This window comes from Lissotriton vulgaris, chromosome 10 (genome assembly GCF_964263255.1).
Source record: "Lissotriton vulgaris chromosome 10, aLisVul1.2, whole genome shotgun sequence".
NCBI classification, from domain to species: domain Eukaryota; kingdom Metazoa; phylum Chordata; class Amphibia; order Caudata; family Salamandridae; genus Lissotriton; species Lissotriton vulgaris.
In genome coordinates, this window is record NC_141698.1 from 143,958,404 (window position 1) to 143,974,499 (window position 16,096).

The window sequence follows — 16,096 nt, forward strand, 5'->3', positions numbered from 1 at the left end:
CAAGTGTAGCGCGATGCACGTGCGCAGGGTGCAATTATATTACAGTGGCAAAAGTTGTGGCATGGGCCATGTCGTAGAAGGGGGAAAGGTGGGGGGGTGGCAACTGGCACCCAGTGTCCCCGTTGTGTCTTAGACCAGGAAGCCATTCCTGGTACGGCCCACCTCAGGTGATCCCTTGTTCCGAACTCGCCTGCTGAAAGGACTTCAGTGCGTCATCCCAGAGCTGTGCAATGGGGAATTTCCTGAGTCCCGCTGTTTCCTCTCGGTGCAGCACTGTGCTTTCCACCCGTGCCCAGCTGGTAAAAGACGTGCACCAGTGCTGAATATGTGGGGACGTGTTGGCCTTCCAGCGTTTGGTGAGTAGGCGTTTGGCCGTGATAAGTCCCAGGTCCCAAAACCTGGCTGGTACCTTATTGAGTTTGGTGCGTTTGTAGAGTCCTAGTATGCAAGCTTTCCCACGTATGCGGCACATTTTCGTTAGTGCTGAGCGTTAGCAGTGCCACGATCGCGTCCCAGTATGTCTGGATATCGGAGCATAGCCAGAGCATATGTAAAAAGTCTGCCGGAACCGGGGAACAGCGCTGGCATGCAGTATCAGTGACTGAAAAATATCTGTTAATTTTATCGGGTGATAAATAAGCGCGATGTAGTATGTAAAATTGTATGACCTTGAAACGGGGGTTGCGTGGGACATTGGTCGGGCCAACCAGCACCATTGCCCATTCTTTGTCGGTCCAATCTCTCCCTCTAACCCTCGCCCACTTGTCTCTCAGCGGCAGGGTGGAGTGCTGAGTATAAGTCCGAAGGGCTTGTGCTAACCAGTGCACCACTTGAGTACCGTTGCCCATGACATGCAGGTATTGTATGAAGAGATGCATTGGTGGTTCTTCAGATACGTCACCCCAGGCAATCGTCAGTGTATGTAAGAGGGATGCATGTAATAGGAATTGCCCAGCTGGCAGGTCCGTGCTTGCGGCAAGGTCCTCAAAGGGTAGCAGGGCACCCTCCGCATTGAACCCCTTGATGACATTGATATTAATCTTAGTTGTGAGGAGGACGGCCAGTAGAACATACCGCAGTTGGATCTTCCTTCGATTAAAAAATGGACAGGAGCAGCTTTAAAGCTGAAAGTGTTTTGTTTAGAACAGGGGGTTAGGGCAGTTAATGGTAGGTCTGCTTCTGACAGGCAGGGGTCGCAAACCTTCAACAATGGCTTGCGAAGTAGTCGCATTGATTTTATTTTCCTTAATAAGGAATTTTGGCCCTCCCTAGTAGATATGGTAGTTCTGGAGCGGACAGAGAGCAACTATAACCCCCTAGTTCTTTCCATGCAGATTGAAGGCCATCCCATTGCTGCCAGTCAGGCGCCTGGAAATGCCTATGTTGAAGTAGCTTTAACAATGACACAAGGAGAGTCAAGTGGAATAAAGTTATTAAAAAAGATGAGCACTTACAGCAGATGAGCGAGTTAGTGGCCAGCCCGTCAGCTTCTCTTTTAAATTGTGCAACTCAAGAGGAGATGAATGCAAAGGTACCAAAGGTCCACAATGATTTGTTTAATAAGTTTAAAGGCTTTTTTGCTACCGTGGTGAAAAACCCCAGAGTAATTCCAGCCATAAGGCAGCTGCTTGGTATGGTCAATCCTGTAGAAAAGCATATAGAACTTTAGCTAGTGCAATAAGGTCCAAGAACCGGGGAGACATAAGAATGGGCAGGGCAGGGTATAAAGCGTCCCAACAGCAAGCAAAAAGAGAATGGGATGAGCAATACTGGGCAGAGCTGCTCAAGGCCAGTACGGAGAGAAGTATGATCACGTTCTGGCATCTTGTGAAATGGGGCCGGGGTGAATCGAGCCATATGCCGGTGAACCACGTAGTCCGTGAGCAGTGGGTATTGCACTACAAGGCCCAATTTGCAATTTTAAACCATGCACAGGAAAAATGTGATTTGCCAGTTCCTGAAACAACTCTGTTTTTTACTAAGAAAGAGGTGGAAACAGTTTTAAAAACAGTTCGAAGAGGCAGGGCACCTGGGTTGGACTGCATTCCGGGGGACCTGTTCCTTCATGACACTACCAATTGGGTAACATATATACAGCTCCTGGTGAACGCTATTGCTAGTGGGGCATCTAAGCCCGATACTTGGTTGGAGCAGAAATCCTCCTGATATTTAAGAAAGGAGACCGTTCCTACCCAGGTAACTATAGGCCGATAAGCCTTATTGACTGTATACAGAAAGTTTCAGCAAGGATGGTACTAAGCCGAATCCAGGCCTGGATGGATGAACATGATATTTTGTCACCTCTGCAGGTGGGTTTCCGTTCTTGTACCAGCACTATTGACCAGGTTTTTAGATTTATTTTAGTACATTGGCGCCTAGTATTTTTAGTCGGGGCACTATCTATGTGGCTTTTTTCTACCTTAAATCGGCTTTTGATCTTGTTTCCCGCGAAAAAAAGTGGAGATTCTTCCAGGAACTAGGCATGTCACATGAAATATTGGCTTTTTGGTTACTCTACACAAAGCTAATTATGCGCAGGTACGTTGGGATGCGCAGGGGAACGTTACACAAAGTTTCCTGATAGCTAAGGGGGTCTGCCAGGGGTGCGTTCTCGCACCTACCCTCTTCTCCTTGTATATTAATAGGGTAGTCCAGTATTTCCAGAACTTCCTCACTGACACTCCCACCTCAGCAGGATTGAAGATCCCCCTGCTTATGTTTGCAGATGACACCCTGATACTATCCAAGACACAGAAGGGTTTACAATCTGCTCTGGCGAGATTTGAGGAGTTCTGCCACGACCATGATCTTCAGGTGAATGTTGAGTAAACAAAATTCATGGTCTTACACAAACATAAGATTATTAATGGTAGAGTTGAAATGAAGGAAGGTATTCTGGAACAGACTCAGGACTTTACATATCTGGGGGTAACTATTGGCAGTAAACTTAGTTGGAAGCCTTAGATTAATCTATTAACACTTAGGGGCTCATTAGGATGACGGGCGGACTTTGTCTGCCCGCCACCTGTCAGAATTCGGGCCCGCCCCCCATTAAGGCGGGGGTCCCGTGGGGGGTATTAGGATGTGCCCGCCACAGTGGCAGGCACATCCTGCATTTATAGCATTGCGGCGGGCGGTGCTCTCTGCACCGCCCCCCACAATGCTATAAATGCATGAAAGCATTTGCATAAACAAAGCGACAGGCACCGTGCGGTGCCTACCGCTTTGTTTATGCAAATGAAGGGGGGTACCACAGGTACCCCCGTGTGCATCCCCCACCTCTCCTTCACTCTGGGGGCCCACAGTGGGCCCCAAGAGTGAAGACCGCATGCCTTTCCGTGGCGGCATCGCCGCCGCGGAAAGGCATCACCAGAAGCGCATTGTAATATGGCTGGCGGTGTCTGAAAGACACCGCCACCATATAAATCCTTTTCCGCCCGGCCGCAAGGCGACCGGGGTGGAATTGCGGCGGACGGTCTTTACGTCTGCTGCGGTCCCCCGCCATTCTAATATGGCGGGGGGAATTCAGGAGTGGATGTTGGGCGGATAGCCCCCGCCAGGCTGGCAGTGGCTACCGCCAGCCTGGCGGGGGCAATCCGCCCAACATCCTTATGGGCCCCTTAGACATGCTCAACTCTCAGGTGCCCTGTTAAAGGAGCAGTGTCTTTCTTACACCAAACCCGTTGCTCAAGATCTAAAAACGTATGATTCCAAAATTAGTGCTTCGATATTGTACGGCGCCGAACTGTGGGGCTTCAACATTTTAGCCACCTTAGTAATTGCACAAAATAAACTTTTAAGGGCAGTAACTGGTCGTCCTCAGTCCACTCCCTTATTGCCCTTATTTGCGGATCTTGGCTGCCATTCTATCGCAGACACGGCACAATACAGACCTGTGGCGTACTGGAGAAGGCTCTGGGTTACCCCAGAGTTATCCCAGTACACACAAACTCTGTTGGAAGTCAGGGAGGCTGACAGTAGCATACAATTCCATGGCTGAGATGAGTAAAAGTCACTCTTTGTGTGATGGGGATGAGTAGGCTATGGGTAAATCCTGTTGGAAACCCTTTTCCTCCGAAGAGTGAATATAAGGCAGCATATTGGAATATGGTTAAAGTAAGGCGTTTTTTTGCCTTAGTGAAACCTTCACTATCCAGTGATTTTTTAGAACACAAAATAGAAGTAGAGTATGAAAAGTACTGGGGTCTTATCATCTCCACTAAAGTCCGGAAGCTCTACCATCAATTTAGGGTGGGATCACTTCCCACCAATCTATTTTCTTGTAAATGGGATGTATCAAACCACAGCAAATGTCCATTTTGTCCAACACAAAACAAATCATTGGCACATATTTTATTTGCTTGCCCAGCTTATAAATCTCCTAGGCAAAGATGGTTAAAACCTATCTGTTTAAACCTGGGGACTAGGTTAAGCAACGAAGCCCTAAGGATTTTAAAAACATCTACCAATGAACCTATTGTGATTGCCATTGCTAAGTTTTTAGGCTGGATGTGGGTTATACGAGCATGGAGATGAGGCAGTGATATCTGTCTTCTTGTAATTTGTTGGAGGTGAATAATACCATGCACTGTGTTATATTGTTTAAAAATGTAATTAACCTGGCTGATTTCACAGAGGATTTTATGATTACTATACCAGCACTGGTGGGAGTTTTTCCAAGAGATTGTTTAGTGTTTTTTTTTATCTATTTAATATTTTTATGTATTATACCCTATGGACTCACTACTTTTTAGTACTCTGCACTCTAACCCTTTAATGCACAATATGCTTACACTAATGATCATGAAATGTATTGGTTTGGTTTAATATTACGTAATCAATTTAATATGATGTTTATAACTTTTTATGCTAAGCTCTTTTTAAAAGGTATGTCTTTTATGAATTTATTCGAAATAAAGACTCAATGACTTGACTTGAAAGGATACCAAATGGTTCTTTCTCCAAATAAACTGTAGTGACGCTGCCTAAATGCAGCTTTCCACTCATAGCCTCCATGGATCTTCCCTCACAGGAAAACATTTGTATTTCCCCGGTGCAGTGCTTTATTTGAGCCGGTGTGACCGGTGGGGGACACCTGCATTTATTTTTGGGGACTGGCACTTATTGTTCTAAATCAGACATTTACCAAGAGCAAGAGAGGAAAAAATACACTAAGTGGAAAGAAAGACGAAGAGAAAGATGGGAAAATATTCATGCAGGAAGAATGAAGGAACCTACAAGTGTGGGATAGAGGGCAGGGAATGTCTGGCAATGGATTAGAGTCATGAGGTGGCTTTAAGAATAACCAGCCTTTGTATTCGGCACACGGACATTTATTTGCACTGGCCACAGGCTTCTGAGCTGAGCTTTGGACACCAGCACCTATTATTTTACAAATTAAGCACTGCGCCTCAAGCATGTCTTTGAGACAAAGGAATAGTGCAGACAGAAGACAAGAGAGTTCAGGCAGTCATGTATTTTGTGGACAGCATCCACCATCCACCATCCACCATAAAACTGGTCTGTATATAGATATTCGCAATTCGCAATAAGAGGTGCACAGGCAGTAATTGTAAACTATCTACATTGCCAACATGTTGTGCTGTTTACAATCATTATTGTAAAACAAATGTCCATAATGTTCATAAACCTTGTCGAATCGCACATAAACGAAAACACAAATCAGCCCCATCTGCTCCAAGCCACTGGACTCAATTTAGATGTAGAGGCAGGTAGGAATCATCCCTTGGTACTGATACTGTACTTCAAAACTACATTTTAACATTTTGAAAATATCAATACATTTAATTAATGTTAAAAAAGAAATATAAATAAAACGTAAGTATTAGTTTATTAGAAACATTTTTAATAGCATTTTTAAAATATAAACATTAAGGCACATTTAAAAAAAGTTACTTTTACATTAATTCTAATAAATTTAAATAATTATGACCACATAATAAATAAAAATAAATGTTTTGCTTGAGTTAGGATTTATTGTCATTTAAATATCAAGAAAAATGATTTTAATTGAATTTAATATATTAAAAACGAATTATTATGTAATTAAAAATAAATTTACTAATATTAATAATATACAATTAAGGCAATAATGCTGTGATATTTTCTATTTTGCTCTACATTTCAAATAAATAGTTGAAATCAATAAACATCACCTTTTAACATGTAAATATTTGTACTATCTTTTAAAAAAGTTATATTAACTTTTTTAAATTTCCCTTCACATTACCTAAGGGAGAACCTTGACTGTGTGGTGGAAACATCCACCGACAAGTGAAAAGTTACAGTCATAAATGAGCTCCACCACCTGGATTCAGGAGGTTGAGAAAGAGTCTACACTTTTGAAAACCTTTTCACTTGTAAATACTAAGGGGCAGATTTACAATTACTGGCGCATCCCTGCATATCGGCAAGGATGCGCCAGTAATTGTGCGCCGCAGCTCCGCCACCCATGATGGGCCGCATTTATAATGCGGCGCACCATGGGGCAAAAACGGCACAGATGCATCACTCATCTGCACCGTAAAAGCGGCGCATTGCTGGATTTGCATCGCAAGCGCGACACAGCTCCAGCAATGATCAGGGGGGCCCTATGTGTAGAATGCTGCGTCAATCTTTACGCCTGCTTCAAGCAGGCGCAGGGTTTTGACGCAGCATGGGCCCAAAAGTGACTGAGTGAAATCTTGTAGATTTCACTCAGCCACTTTTGGGAGGTGTTACTGCGCAGGAACGCCTCTCCCTGCGATTGTACGCCTCTTCTGGCACAGGGCTTTACAACGTGACGCATCTGGGAGATGCATCACGTTGTAAACACCCCGCACCATGGTGCATCTTTTGCGCCGCCGCTGCGTCACAAAAGTGATGCAACAGCGGCGTAAAAGCGGCGCAAAGGCCTTGGAAATCTGCCCCTTAATAGGCAGAAGTAGTGAAATGGCTCAATAGTGTAAGAATGAATTCACACTTGTAGATTTACTCATATAAAAGTTTAGCTTTGTGAATAGCACCAGAAGCGTGTCTGTGAATAGCACCGGATGTTCAGCTTTAGGTATCAGAATGAGAATTAGGAGTCACAAATATTACTAAAAACTAAAATACAGGAGACCTTGCAGGGTCATAGGGGTAAGTGGCAGGCACATGCCTATGTGATCAGAGACTTCTGTCCTTACAGAGGTGAGCTAAAGAATTTGCCCTTCATGTCCTTTGTTTCTCTTTGATTTCTCCCGGTTTTGTATGTTGTGACAGAAAGAACCCTAAGACTTGTTATTCTCCTGGTGCACCATGTAAATATGCCCACTGACATCCTCACTCTCCTAGTCAGTGCATGACTGCTGAGCAAGGAAAACATCAATGTAATTACAAAGAAAGTTTAGGGTTAGAAAGGTGGTGGTATAGTGTAATGTTAGATACTGGTTAAGGGACTAGCCATACCCTTAGTTTCAGAGTTAGGCTTTCATTAAGATTAACTGAGAAAATTGCAACAAACTCCTTTTTCTGATGGTTAATGAATTTTGTGTTATGTGGAATTTAGGACACTTGGTAATTAAACATAGCATGTAAGGTGGCGTTAGGTAACCTATACAAAAAACTATGTTGACACCTTCTCTATGTCATTCAAACATTAAATGTGATAGAGAGATAGATGTTGTAGTCGACGTTTCAGTCTGTCAGAGGAATAAAACCATCAGACCATCTTCAGGACAGAGTGTTGACTGTAGCTCCACCAAAAATAAATAACTGCCGCGTATCGTCAAACAGATATTGGATGTTGGTCAAACCGACAAATGGCAGCACAACTATTATTGCGTTTGTATGTAGGTTAAGTCGTGGCAAAGGAGTCGAGTCTTTAAAGAAGAGTTTTCCTTAGCTTCAGTAAAGCGGCTATAGTCAGAGCCACACACTCAGACGTCGTCATTTCAGTGCAGTAGCTTTTTCGTATTAGTATCTCAAGTGCAGGCTAAGCAGGCATGGTAGATCAGTAATCTGAATGCTTACTAAGGTGCTAATAAGGCTTGCAAATAAGGTGCTAGGTGGGACATGTGTTTAAGGCAGACTCAGCGTAACTCACGTAATTCCGTGTAGCGTAATCATGCAGAATTACCTAAGAATTCTACAATATTACTCTTGAATTACATGAGAAGAGCAATTCTGTAATTAGCACTATTTCTTGGCGCAAAAATGCCCCCTTGTGTCCAAAATGCAGAGCCCAGCAAATGCAGCAACTTGAATAGCGAGCGCAGGAGCCCATTAGCGCTCTCTAAATGTGCTCTCGGAGTAGAATGTTTTCCCCAAATTACTCTTAATAACGTACGCAGGACAAACACGCTTAATTATCAGTAATTCTGCATCAAAGAGCAATGCAAAATTACCAAAATTATTCTGATTGCTCAGACGTAGCTGAAACTCTGCCCAGGCCTGAATACTACACTTCTGAGGTGAGTAAATTAAGTACCATACAATGCAGAATAGATATTAATTACAGCACTTACAAAGTACTAAAGTGTGAGTTTATCATTAGATAAAAATTATTATTACTATATAGATATATTCTATGTAGCGGCACCACTGCACACTCACTTGGCCACTCAGACAATCAAGCACTATTTGTATTTATCAACAAACGTAGCAACACAGTCTAATAGATGCACCATTTAGACAAAATACTTACTACAATTAATATGGTGCAACCTAACAGCTGTGTTTCCTGACTTGCTTGTATTTGGAAGCATGAATAAGACAGTGTGAGCTACTTAGCCTCACAACTCCATGGGAAGAGGACATCAATGATTTCCAGCTTATGGAGTATAAATTCAGCAGCAAGTTAGCCACCTCCCACCAGCCGACTTATGGAACAGGAAGAGAGATGTTGTTGTTAGTACTCTACCACCTTTTGATTACTTCCAGACCTAAAGTCATTTCATGGTAATACGGCTGTCATGTAGATTCATATGTCAGGCTATCTTAATGGAAAATTGGACCTTCATATTCCAGGAATAATTAATGGTGACAATTTGTATGCAATGACACATCAGGGTGCCTTTATTAAACTGAAACCACACTAATCCTTCAGTGCAAACTTCTCAGAACTGGAAAGGTTAGAACACAATAATATGATTATTACTACCCATTAAGAAATTAAGCTGTATTTGAATTAAAGCAGGATCCCAGTATTTTGGCGGGTAGGTTTCAGTTTAGTAATCATCTTTCATATATTGCAGGCCAGTTGACTCACCCTGTGTTCTCTGTGCTTAAGTATGTTCAGCAGGACATGTGTATTTGCATGCTACATATCACAAATGATGCAAACCCGCCTGACCAACATTCTATAAGTGTACACTGAGGTATAGAAAAATACACACTCCCATATTGTGGCCCTGTCACACTTTGTACAGATCAAAGCACTGTACTATTCACACAATGCTTTGCACGGCCATGACCCTACCGGTCTTAGTGTGATATTCAGCCATATTTTCCTAAGTGAGCTTTTTGTTCTACCAATTGGTATTTTGCTACATACCATAAGAACAAAGGGGTGGTGGGGCAGGGTGAGTGGGTGGGGTGGCGGGCAAATCAACAGTGGAAGAAATAGGTAAAATAAAATAAAATAATAAATAAAACTTCTTACCTTGCCCTCGCCACATCGCCTTGTGCCGGCTGCACCTGTATGATGCCACGTATTCAACTACCCAGGAAAGGTGGAAGGACGTGTGCCTTTCTTGGTCCTACCTCATGGAACACTTTGTCCGTAAAGTCACGCCTGTATACTTCATTTATGGGGTTTCACAAATTGTGGAAGACCTGGCTGTTGTAACTGTTTTAGCTGCCATCTGTTGCTTACTTAGCGACTGGAAACTCCATTGGGTAGCCATGAGCACTACAAATTCAAAGATAGATATTTATGTATTTACTAGCTGTACCCGGCCACGAGTTACTGTGGCTCAGTCTGGTTAAACGGAAGAGAAAGAAAAGAGTAAGCGCACGTTTCTAATATGTTTAGTTTCACGATGCTTGTGGGTATACAATATGTTTTTGTCTATCCTAATATATGTAGACTATTGTCTATATTAGTCCCTTGTATTTGTTGCACAGCAACCAAATCAATAGGGTCTGTTCGGGATGCAAAGTGAACCAATTCCTCCCCTCTCCCTCCACCCACTTCCCGGTCTGCCATCCTGACACCAACTGTCCATCCTAATATATGTAGACTATTGTCCATATGTGTCCATCGTATTTTTGCGCAGCAACCAATTCGATAGGGTCTGTTTGGCCTTTCGATTAAAAACGCGTATTGGACACACACGTATTTGAATCCAACGTTGTGTATATAAAAACACGTGCTAATGCTGCAAAGTGAACCAACTGCTCCCCCCTCCTGCCACCCACTTCCCGGTCTGCCATCATGACACCAACTGTCCATCCTAATATATGTAGACTAATGTCTCTATTTGTCCTTTCTTAATGTTGCCAAGTGAACCAACTTCTCCCCCCTCCCTCCACCCACTTCCCCGTCTGACTCACTAATGTTGCAAAATGAAGCAACTCCTCCCCACTCCCTCCACCCACTTCCCGGTCTGCCATCCTGACACCAACTGTCCATCCTAATCTATTTAGACTATTGTTTCTATGCGTCCTTTCTTAATGTTGCAAAGTGAAGCAACTCCTCCCCCTCCCTCCACCCATTTCCTGGTTCTGCTATCCTAACACCAACTGTCCATCCTAATATATGTAGACTATTGTCTATATGCGTCCCTTGTATTAGTTGCGCAGCAACAAAATCGATAGGGTCTGTTCGGGTTGCAAAGTGAACCAACTCCTCCCCCCTCCCTCCACCCACTTCCTGGTCTGCAATCCTGACACCAACTGTCCATCCTAATATATGTTGACTATTGTCTATATGCGTCCCTTGTATTTTGTTGCACAGCAACGGAATCAATAGGGTCTGTTCGGCCTTTCGATTAAAAGACACGCGTATTGGACACACACGTATTCGAAACTAAGGTTGTGTATATATAAGCACGTGCTAATGTTGCAAAGTGAACCAACTCCTCCTCCCTCTCTCCACCCACTTCCCAGTCTGCCATCCTGACACCAACTGTTCATCCTAATATATTTAGAGTATTGTCTCTATGCGTCCTTTCTTAATGTTGCCAAGTGAACCAACTCCTCCCCCCTCCCTCAACCCACTTCCCGATCTGCCATCTTGACACCAACTGTCCATCCTAATATATGCAGACTATTGTCTCTATGCGTCATTTGTAGTTGTTGCGCATCAACCCAATCAACAAGGTCTGTTCGTCCTTTAGATTGGAAAAAAAAACACGCGCGTATTTGACATGGGCGTATTCGAATCTAACGTTGTGTATATATAAACACGCGCTTACTCGAGTTCAACGTTGTGTCAACATTTCAAATAAATCTGTGAAGAACTTTCGTAGATTTAAGATTTTTATCAAACGCACATTGACATTTTTATGTGTCTGTGCTTTCGAAGAAAAACACTCGCGTATTCGACACGCACGTTTTCGAATCCAACGTTGTGTATATAAAAACACTTGGGTATTTGAATGCAAAGTTTTGTCCAAATTTCAAAGCAATCGGTGAAGAACTTTCGGAGATTTGAGATTTTGAATAAACGAACAGTTACATATTTATTTATATAGATTTACTGTTGTTTGATTGATAACACCATTACATGCTAAAACAGCATTAACAAGACTTTAAAATTCAAAGATAGATATTTATTTATTTATGTATTGTTGTTCAGTAAAACAGAATTAACAAGACATTAAAGTTGTATATACAAAAACTTTGGAGCATTCAACTTTATCAATAATGCTCCATAATTAGTAAAGCAATTTTACTTCAACTGCAAGGCTTCAAGTACCAAGCCATCAAGCAAATAACTCCAAGTTCAATAGATGGACTAAGGAAAAGAAGATTTAACCATATTAAAAAAAAAAGAAACCAACTGGTTACGGCAGAATTGTGCAAAGGGCAAAATAGCAGTGGATTGTTTTGATGAAAATAGGTTGCAGGAACTAGTTATTTCCTTTAAAAATAAAACATAATTTGGCTCAGTATGCTTTAAGTTAACGCCTAAAAACATAGGGTCTCATTTACAAGAAAGTGTCGCAGTGCGGCACCACAAGCCTTTTGGCTGCGCCTCGCTGAAGCACTTTCAAAGCAGAGGGATGCAACATATTTATAATGATATGTCGCATCCCTGTGCTTTCTCCTGTGCTGGTGCACAATTGGCTGCCACTTGCCTATGCAGACACCATTGCACCATGGTGCAAGGATGCCTGCATCACGGGGATAATTGTTTCTGTGCAGGAAGGGACACCTTACAATCTTAAATGGCGTTTTTCAACTTCTATCTGTACTGCATTAGAACTTGCAAAACATAATTTATTTTAATTGATTATTTATATGCAGGAAGGGACACCTTCCTGCACATAAACAATCACCAGAGGTTATTTCCCCGTTCTATGTGTGCTGCAGAATGCAGCACGCATAGAAAGAGGAAAAAAAGAGCGTTAAATAAATACATTTCTCATTGTTGCACCTCCCGATGCCTCCCCTGGGCAGGCGTAGCATTCAGACGCATTTCAGGGTTTACAATTTCTTGTAAATCTGGAGATGGGTCAGGTTCCATGGGTGTTGCATTGGAACACCCACAACAACACCGATGGAACCACCCTTTCACGCAAAGTCCTGCGTGTAAAGGGGCCGTATTTACAAGGACAGGAAAAGTCATGCAGGGTAGCTTTACTTGTCCCTTTAAATATGGGGCAGCAAAATGCGTTGCCAGTGCATCACAAAAAGTGTGCACCGGTGGCGCAAGGGGCTTGTAAATAAGCCCCACACAGTACACTACAAAAATGTATTTCCATATCACTTTGAAACGGATTTTTCTTAAACAAATAACACTTTTGAAAGGTTTAAAAGATAACTTCAATACAGGGGACCAGACTTAACCGATCAGAGTTGTGCATAGCTCAAAGTTATTTTCACATGGGGAAATCCTCAGGTAGGCGCAATGACCAGGCACCTCCATGACACTGCTGGCTTGCTGTTCCTTTGTGTTAGTGGCTCTGTTCTCCTTTATGCAGCCCATTAAAATATTCTTGTCTAAGAGAAAGGACCCTGGTTTGCTCTTAGAACGTTTATCGACAAATAGATAGATAGATAGATAGATAGATAGATAGATAGATAGATAGATAGATAGATAGATAGATAGATAGATAGATAGATAGATAGATAGATAGATCAGGAGCTACAGGAGGGGGCTGTACAGCTGTACATACTGGAAACTATAGCCCCTTCTCAGGTCCTGGAAGTTGGGAGAAGACAACATCTAGTTGATGTATCTAGTTGATGTGTCAACTGCTGCTGCTATGCCCAGGTGAATAATGCCACTGGTAATACTGTCAAATAAGGATTGATATGCCATCAAAGAGTGAAATGAGGACTTAATACCGCACCATAGGACTGGAAACCAACAGCTGCCCTGTCAAAAATGTTCAAATCAGCCCTACACTGTAGAAGGCACAGAGTGTAATGGGGATGTGAAGGTTTACAAGGTTGAGCATGGCAGCATATCTAGCTCTGAAATCTGCACCATATCGTGCAGTTCTCTAGGAAAAATCAAAAGCAGCGAAATGTGGAAGCCTAAGCAGCACGCAGATCAACCCGCGCTCACTACCTGCCTGCATACAATCAACTTGCAGCTAATCTTTCCCTGATAATAACTGGTTGATCTCATTTAATGGCATATTGTCTTTACTCTTGTTCATGCATTCATTCAACTTGAGCTTCGGGTATTATGTCGGCTATTAGTTATGAGTGCTATGAGCACGGTGGCACTACAGTGGGTGGAAATCTGTCTGTAATTGGGTAGGTTGATGTCTCTAAAGTAAAGTTATAGTTTAAGGAGGTGTGGCATGATTCAATAGAATGTTTCAATATATAAATCGTGGCTGGGAATGTGGGCGCACACAACTTAGTCAGTATGAGAAGTAAATATACCATTCAGTCCGTACAACAAAAGTCTATGGGCCCGATGTAGGTGGCTCATTACCGGTCGGCAAACCAGAAATTCGATCAATTTCAGGCTTACTGACCGGTATTGAGCCATTTGCTATGAAGGTGATGATTCGGTATTTACCGAATCGGTATTTACCGATTCAGTATTTACCTAATCATTATTTACCTATTCGGTATTTACCGAATCGGTAAATGGCATGTAGGAAGCACTTTTAAGAGTGGTTATGTGCTCTAAGGATTCGTTATTTACCACCAACTATTAGTTGGTGGTAAATACCGAATACCTTTGAAAATGCAAACCTGTGCATTTTCAACAGTGCCATGTGGCAGACATACATGCCCTTGGGGCATGTATGTGTGCCACATGTGCACACAAGCACTATTCAGGGGTAAAACAGGGTGTCAATGTGACACCCTGCCACCCTTGAATCTTTCCCTATTGTACCGAATCGGTATTCACCGATTCGGTAATTCACATTCATTCCTATGGGCCTCCAGGCTCATGGGAATGAATGGGAATTACTGAATCAGTAAGATTCTGTACGATTCGGTTATACTTACTGAATAAATACCTATATCCCATTTACCGATTCTAAAATACTGAATCGGTAAAATTCTCTTTCGTGCTCTGAAGGAGGAAGAGCCGCCTAATCCTCTTCTACCAGAGGAAATCTGAACCGAGTTACAATATTCTTCGAGCACACAAAATATAAGGCGTCAAGATAGTGGTATGAACAGTTCTTTTGTTCCAGTGTTCAATTCTGACCTTGTACTTGAACTTTCACTTGCGAGCACGTGTTTCGTCTATGTGCTGTAAGTATAAAAGTAGACTTCATCAAGACTGGGCATAAATCTATCGTATTTCTTCTACTAAAGTGTGTGAGCAAGGTCCGTACCCTGTAAACATTCCAAAAGTCAGGAACAATAATATATTTGGCCTTAATGTGTTGTAAGATCTAATATCGTCATGGGATACCTGCATGTGATGCAGGATCTTGGATACGATTTGTATTCTAGGACGGCGATCCTGCCAAGTAACAGGTCTGTGACACCACAGACATGTTACTCTGCAGGATCACTGTCCTAGAACACGAGAGGGTGTCTGTTTTTGGTGTGCGGGTATTGAAAGGGTGCAGTGGTGAAGCTAGGTTGCAATGAGCCCTAGTGCAAGCAAAGTAAGTTGGCTCCCTCACCAGGGTGACATTTCAGTCTGTCTGCTGCCCCCTTCACTCCTCAACCTCTTTTGACAGTCTGTATCTACCATATCACAATATGCATGGGACCCCACACTCACAGTACTGCCGACCCATAGGCATATCCCTCACTCTGTACTCACACAGACAAATGCCTCACCCTGCAGATGGTAGGAGAGTTAAGTGGGTTGAAAATGGGCATAAAACCCAGGATGGCGATTGTGTGGTGTTGAAGTTTAGATCGCCTCAGCAGATCCATTCTGTCCTGGCTAGGACTGAGACCGCGGGCACCCTTGGATATGGCATTTTATCTCGCCCACTGGGCAATTATTATCAGCGTTTTATACTTAAGAAATTATCTTTTTTCACGTGCTAGGTTCGACCAGGGAACGAGGCCACAAATTCCGATAATCCCAACACATAATAGATTTCAATGTCTATCCTCGATGGATGGCACTGATTGACTTAAAGCGGGAGGGCAAATAAATGAGTAAGAGAAGCTACAGGAAACCACTGACTTCAAAATTTGGGGCGACACTACTACTATCCCTATACCAAGACTATTTAGTGAAGACAATGGAGAGATAAAACAAAAGAAAAACTATCTGGTCAGCATTATCACACAGACCCCCATTACAGAAACTGTAGAAACTCAAATACAGAGTGCAGAACAAAATTAATCTGAGTTATTTGGATGTGTGAATGATAGTATCACTATTTCTTTACCACCACTACTCCTGGTTTAGGAGGCTTCAACTTTGCGGTTTCTGAACCGGACCTGAAGGGTCCGGTTCGAGGGCGATGCAGGTAGACTGAGGGTGCCGAGCGTCAAGGGCGGT